We start from the raw sequence: 7,449 nt of genomic DNA, 5'->3' as shown, positions 1-7,449 counted from the left end.
GCCAAAAAATAGGGGCGCAGGTGGCTTCCACAGGACACTGGAAGGGGCAGTAGCTGTGGCCCTTTGGTAGGATCCCAATTTTGTCGGTCCTCCGACGTGACGTCGAGAGTGACCGACTGAAAGGGAACGTCTCGGTTACGTATGTAACCCTCGTTCCCGGAAGGAGGGAACGGAGACGTCACGTCCCGTCGCCACAGCTCCTGTACCACCGCTGAGCGGCCGGGTCACCGGCTCGGCTCCTCAGCGAAAACCTGAATATGCGCTGCACCTGCTGCCTACTTATACTCACGCTGTGATCAGCAGCAGCTGGATGCAATAATCGCATGCCAATGTGCATTGGCTCGTTTAGTTTACACTCGAAGTAGATTGGCGAGATCCCAATTTCGTCGGTCCTCCGACGTGACGTCTCCATTCCCTCCTTCAGGGAACGAGGGTTACATACGTAACGAGACGTTACCATACGTAACCGAGATGGCTTCCATACCACCTCAGCAGTGCCACAAACTGATCACCTCCATGCCACGGCGAATTGAGGCAGTAATTAAAGCAAAAGGAGCCCCTACCAAGTATTGAGCACACGTAGAGTAAATGAACATACTTTCCAGAAGGCCAACAATTCACTAAAAATGTTTTTTTTTTATTGGTCTTATGAAGTATTCTAATTTGTTGAGATAGTTAATTGGTGGGTTTTTGTTAAATGTGAGCCAAAATCATCACAATTAAAAGAACCAAAGACTTAAACTACTTCAGTCTGTGTGCATTGAATTTACTTAATACACAAGTTTCACAATTTGAGTTGAATTACTGAAACTTTTCCACGACATTCTAATTTATTGAGATGCACCTGTATATGCCATATACAAGGCTATACTCTCCAAAAACAATTGTTGACATGCTACAATCTGAAATTAATGAATAAATTAATATTAATAAGCAATGACATTTTGTTCAAATATATTTTTTATTTAAAAATGATGGCAAATTAATTAATACGACTTTCTTTCAGTAAATAATAATTCAATAATTTAAGTTTTTTTATTATTATATCCACAGTTATATGACCCTGTCATTCGGCACCACTCACAAATATAAAAATAATTTTTAATTAAATATGCATAGAAAATGTGTATTCAAGTTTATTGCTTATGGGCATTTGACAAATAGGCAGTAAAAATGCTTTTTTTTTTGTAAAATACCTTTTTTTGAAAAAGAAATGCATATATTTATGTAGTGTGAAGTCTGATCTTTGAGGAAATATAAAGGGTCACTAACTTCGTCAATTCTTTCACTGCTTTAAAAAAAAAACTCTTAATAATACATAAATAGCATGAGAGAGATTTATCTTCTTTGTTAGACACTTATTTTCATATAGTGCTATTTATTTAATATGAAATTATAATTAACATAATGTTTTACCCCATGACTTGTTGGACAATTTCAAGACAAACTTTGACAAGAAGACAAACTTTGCTGTCATCCGTTCAAAACTGCTGAAAATTATACCATTTTAAGTTGAGTGATATTTGTATGTCCCCTATTGCAATACTCAACTGCTTTTTTAAAGATGTTTTGAGATAAAAACAAATCTGTGGTTATTTTATGTGTGTCACACCACAGGACATTACAATCACACTAAAGGACAGAATTGGTAGTTATTGATATATTTCTATTTAATTTTGAACATGTCAAAGGAGAAAGAAAGTTTCATTTTGATACAAATAATATCAACATGTTTTTTAAACAAAACAAAAAATAATTTTCATCAACAAAATTCAGTCTCTTAGTCAATCAGTATGTTACTGAAACATACTAGTTTTTTAAAACTACATGGCTACTCTTTTTAAGGCATCATTTTGATTCTTTTTACTTTCTGCATTGTTCTCTTAGGATCTCCTCCTTTCTGCGTGGATCCCTGTTAATTTTCTGTCTATATTTCCGTGTCCTCTCTCTTCCACTAATTTCTCTCCCTCATTTCTTTCTGTCTCAAAAACAAAGTATCACATTTTAGACTTATTTTCATGACACTTTATAACAGTACAAGTTTTCTTTAAAAACATCAGAAAATAGTTTAATTAATGTAATTATTGCATTTAAAGGGGTCATATGATGCTGCTAAAAAGAACATTATTTGGTGTAATGAAATGTGTTTATGCGGTTTAACCTGTCATCCGTTCAAAACTGCTGAAAATTATACCATTTTAAGTTGAGTGATATTTGTATGTCCCCTATTGCAATACTCAACTGCTTTTTTAAAGATGTTTTGAGATAAAAACAAATCTGTGGTTATTTTATGTGTGTCACACCACAGGACATTACAATCACACTAAAGGACAGAATTGGTAGTTATTGATATATTTCTATTTAATTTTGAACATGTCAAAGGAGAAAGAAAGTTTCATTTTGATACAAATAATATCAACATGTTTTTTAAACAAAACAAAAAATAATTTTCATCAACAAAATTCAGTCTCTTAGTCAATCAGTATGTTACTGAAACATACTAGTTTTTTAAAACTACATGGCTACTCTTTTTAAGGCATCATTTTGATTCTTTTTACTTTCTGCATTGTTCTCTTAGGATCTCCTCCTTTCTGCGTGGATCCCTGTTAATTTTCTGTCTATATTTCCGTGTCCTCTCTCTTCCACTAATTTCTCTCCCTCATTTCTTTCTGTCTCAAAAACAAAGTATCACATTTTAGACTTATTTTCATGACACTTTATAACAGTACAAGTTTTTTTTAAAAACATCAGAAAATAGTTTAATGTAATTATTGCATTTAAAGGGGTCATATGATGCTGCTAAAAAGAACATGTTGCATCCAGTGGGGACATAATTATGGATTATAATTACTTATACTGTCTTTTTACGCGTTGCGTTGCATCGCGCCTCGTAAACATAAAAGCATGTCTGCATTTGTGATCGGAGAAATGACAAACAACAAGCGCTACTCTACACTGCTCAAAACTCACGTTTGAATCATCAGTGGCAAATCCTTTAAATATAAAAAACGTACTTACAGTCTGTGAGTCAGAACAGCCGGCATTGTAGTCTACTCTACCAGGATCAGGAAACAGTCCTCCATAAAATGTGCTGCACACATCTGAATATTTGGGTTAAACTGTTCTGGAACAGTGTTGTAAATACTTAATACTAGAGTTAAATAAATCTTATTTAATTATTTAAAATGCTTTTTATAAAGACCTTGTCCTCTGGTGTGACATCTTTGTATTGTGGTGTGACAGTACAGGTGTGACAGTACAAAACATTTTAGCTTTTTTCTGTCAATTAATGACCTTGCTATTCCAAGCTAACCAGTCATCAGCGGTAAGCAAGACATGTTTGCATAATTTTCCATGAATATGTAGTTTAACATGCAGTTTTTAATAAAAAAATATAATTTAGGGGTGTCACACCAAAGGACAATAAAACGTCACACTTTTGTAGTGGTTCCAAAAAAGTTAAATATTTGAACAATTCTGAGACGAAAATTGACTATGTGCACATGTCATGGGCTTCACAGGGGCCTTCAGTAACATAATCATGAATGGAGTCCTTCAACTAATTAAAGTTTTCTCTGGAATTGGCCAATTTAAAATCAGGACATGGTGTCACACCAGAGGACATGGTTTTCAGAGACAAAATGTATTAAGTTCCTATACTTTCAAAAATATATGGATGAAAAAAATGATTGCCATTTACTAAAATAGACACTTGTACAATTATGCCGGAGGTATTTATTAAAATTTTTATGTTTTTATTTTTCATTTATAAATGTTGTAATTTATTGAACCATGCTTGAGACAGTCACACCATAGGACAATTTTGGGATTTGGCTCAAAAATGAAAAAAAATCAAATAACACTGCAGCTTTTATAACAACAGGTCCATGTAGGACAAAGAAATGTTTAACCATTTACTGCATTTTAAATAACGACAATATTAATTATGTTCATTTTTATTTTGTGAGACAGTGGAAATGCCATGTCACGTCAACAACCCTTATATAAATGGCAATTGATTAATTATTAGTTTTTTATATACCACACATGGTTCAGGTTAATTGGGTTAAAATGTCCACATTTACCTGAATTCACCCCTACATAAATCGCATATGACAAAAGTATATTCAGTTGTACTTTATTCAGTGGTGCTACAAGAACTCAGCAGGTTGTCTATTCTTTATTTTTATTTCTACTTGAATGTGTGACAGGATAATAAGAATGACCTAATTCAGAAAAGAGTTTTGCATTTGAAAGAGTTATTGCGCTTGAACTCAACAACAGCCTCAAACAGCATTCAATAGGTCAGTCAGTCAGACACACACACACTTTGAATGAAGGTGCTTGAACGTAGCTTGGGATCCTGCTGCAGAAAGGCCAGCACCTTGCTAGAGCTGCACAATTAAGAAGTAATTGGCAAAACCAGCACAATATCTTGGTGTAATTTGTGCATGTAATGAATCCATTAAGGCTGAAGCAGCCAGGAAGCCCTGGAGGTTGAAGATGCTGAGCTGAAGAAATGAACATTCGACAGGGCAGACAAGTCTAACAACAGTCACGGAGCAGGACTACAACATGCATGAGGAACCCAAGAGCTCTTGATGTTAATGAGAATAAGAAGCCGTTCACAAAAGACACGTTCCTGCATTCAGAAACAGCACGACGGAATGAACCTGAACAAAGGGGTTACGGACATTTACTACTATTTTTGTACTATTTTTACCTTGAAACATTATCTAAAAAAAATGCACATTTACTGCATTAAATGCTTGGTAAAGCAAACAGTATAGAGTCTTAGTATAGAGAATCAAGTATGCCAAAGAGCCGTGTAATAAGCATAGACAATTTCTTTTTATTGTACATTGTAATGCATCATGCAGTAGATTTAATCAGCATTTTTTGTCATATGAGGTCTGCCATCCATTAATCAGACATTAAAGCCCCACCGGCTCGTCGTCGTCTATCCTGCTAAAGGTCAGAGATACTAATCACACTGGTTAACGTCTCAGTGAGACACAGCTGAAGTGACAGACATCATTTGGCTGTGTTTAGTGCAGAGGAATGAGCAGAGCTTGTTTTTGTGCGTGCAGTAGAGCCGTAGCCGCTCATTATTTCGCTCTCATCTACTCTCTGGGTTGATCTCTCTACCTCTGCTGTCCCCACTTTACTCCGAGAGATTTGACAGTTGATTGCATCTCAGTTCACTTTGTGGCCTCAGTGATGAACAAACACAATCACACTTTTATATGAAATCCACAGTCTAGGGTGAATATCACAAAGATACAATACTGTTCAAAAGTTTGGGGTTGGAAAGATACTTTTACTGATTTTGTAAAACATTGTTCACCAAGGTTGCATTTATTTGTATTGTAATATTGTGAAATATTATTAGTATTATTATATTTACAATAACTGATGTTATATAATGTATATAAAATCAATGTTGAAAACAGTTGTGCTGATTAATATTTTTGTGGAAACAGAACAGGATGAACAGAAAGCTCAAAGAAACTTAATAGGTTTTTTATTTTATTTATTAAATAATATAAAAGTCTTTACTGTCACATTTGATCAATTTAATGCATGCTTGCTGAATTAAAGTATTAATTAATTTTTCAAGTCACATTTCATCCCCAAAAACAAAAGAGAAAAATGAAAAATGTTATTCTCCTTATATTTTTCTGTATTAGGAGAGTTATGATTGTGTGCATTGTGACATTATTTTAATGGCAATTTCACCCCCTAATTGTCATGACATAATGGATTCAGACGTTGCACAATGCATTTTTGTTTTTGTAATTCAAATTATTTTCTTTTTTTCTATTATTGCATTACAGTAACACAATTGACCATATTGACAGTTTTTTTAATTTCAAAATTAAAGGCAGTACACCTACTATAAATACTACTATGACATGCACACGTATTTATTTATTTGTATTTTCCCCTTTTTAGCATTTATTGGGTAGTTTGAAAGGACTTTAAGTCAGAAGTGAAGGTCTTGAGTGCAGCCCATAAAGGCACTGACATTTAAATTGTACGTATAATTTTAATGATATATAATTCTTATTATTTGCACACAACAGTAATGAAAATAAGATTATTTAGCATTACCTTAATAAGAAATGCCATTAAAAATAATGCCTCAATGCACCAAATCGTAATGGTCCTAAAATAGGCTTCACTTTCTTTAAGCAAAATATAATTTCTTATTTCTTTCTTTTGATTTTGGGGTGAAATATATTACAGGGGCATGTTCTTAACAGGGTTTCGTGAGATTCACCCTTTGGCTTCAGAGCTTAGAAGAAAAACTCAACCAAAAAGACTGAGAAGAAAAAAAATTAATTAAAGGGGTAAAAGAAAAAAACCCCCGAAGAAACCAGCAAAGCAAAACTCAGAGATAAAGAAAACAGACATTCTAAACCCAAGAAAGAGTGTTGGAGAAAAAGGGCAAGAGATACTAGAATAGACTCAATTATACTGAGAGAATAAGAGACCGACAGTGAGAGAGAGACAGCGCTTTTAAGTCATACTATAACAGTCTGAAAGAAATTACAGAGAAGTGGAGATAACATACTCCAGGTTATATGATGCCAGAAATCCACCAACACTTTCAGAAGTCTCTCAGATTAAGCTTAAACTCCTGAAGGTTAAAGTCAGACTTAAGAGTTGTGCTTCAATCTGACATGCATCTTCAGCTCCAAGCACTCCAGAGCTTCTGTGACCCATTCACCGTTTGACCTTTTTCTCCCAAGTGAGTTCACCCAGAGGCCTCAATCCAATGTGCTTTTTTCATTTCTCTACCGATTAGTCCACTTGGATTACTTAAAAAATGTCACTAAGCAAAACCACCTGTTTTTTTTTTTGCTATAATATCTAACACAATTTTTTCACAAAATGTGCATGTCGAAACGATACATGATGTGATGACACAGAGAAGATTCGCTGTGTGGAAAAGAGCAACTTGGACATTCTGCTTGATATGTCTTTTTATATTCTACACAAGAAAGAAACACACAAACATACAGTCCACACACATATCGCGTCTGAACCAAATGCTGTGATGACAAAGACGTGGGCTTGTACTTTATTTGAAGGATTTGAATGAGCTGACTCTCCAGCTTCAACACACGCACAAACACAACTGTTGTTTATCATCTAGCAAGCTAAGAATTTCAGCTCAGCACTGGGCTCTTTATAGTCACAGTCCTCATAAATGAGCGTACATCTGTTTAGCTGTCCATACAGATGCTAATATAGATCATGTATAATGCTTTTGCGCTCTTTTATGCATACACACAAAGAAATGCACACTTTGCAACATGTCTGAAAGGGAAACGGTTAAGAATTTTAGAAGCATTTAACAGTCATACACACAAACACGGCTTTAACTTGTGAAAAAAAGGCTATTTTACAGCATGTTTACACAATGATGATTGCACTAAAAAC

This window comes from Sinocyclocheilus grahami, unplaced genomic scaffold, assembly GCF_001515645.1.
Source record: "Sinocyclocheilus grahami isolate Dianchi unplaced genomic scaffold, SAMN03320097.WGS_v1.1 scaffold203.1, whole genome shotgun sequence".
Classification (NCBI taxonomy): domain Eukaryota; kingdom Metazoa; phylum Chordata; class Actinopteri; order Cypriniformes; family Cyprinidae; genus Sinocyclocheilus; species Sinocyclocheilus grahami.
Note: the sequence above shows the minus strand (reverse complement) of the source record.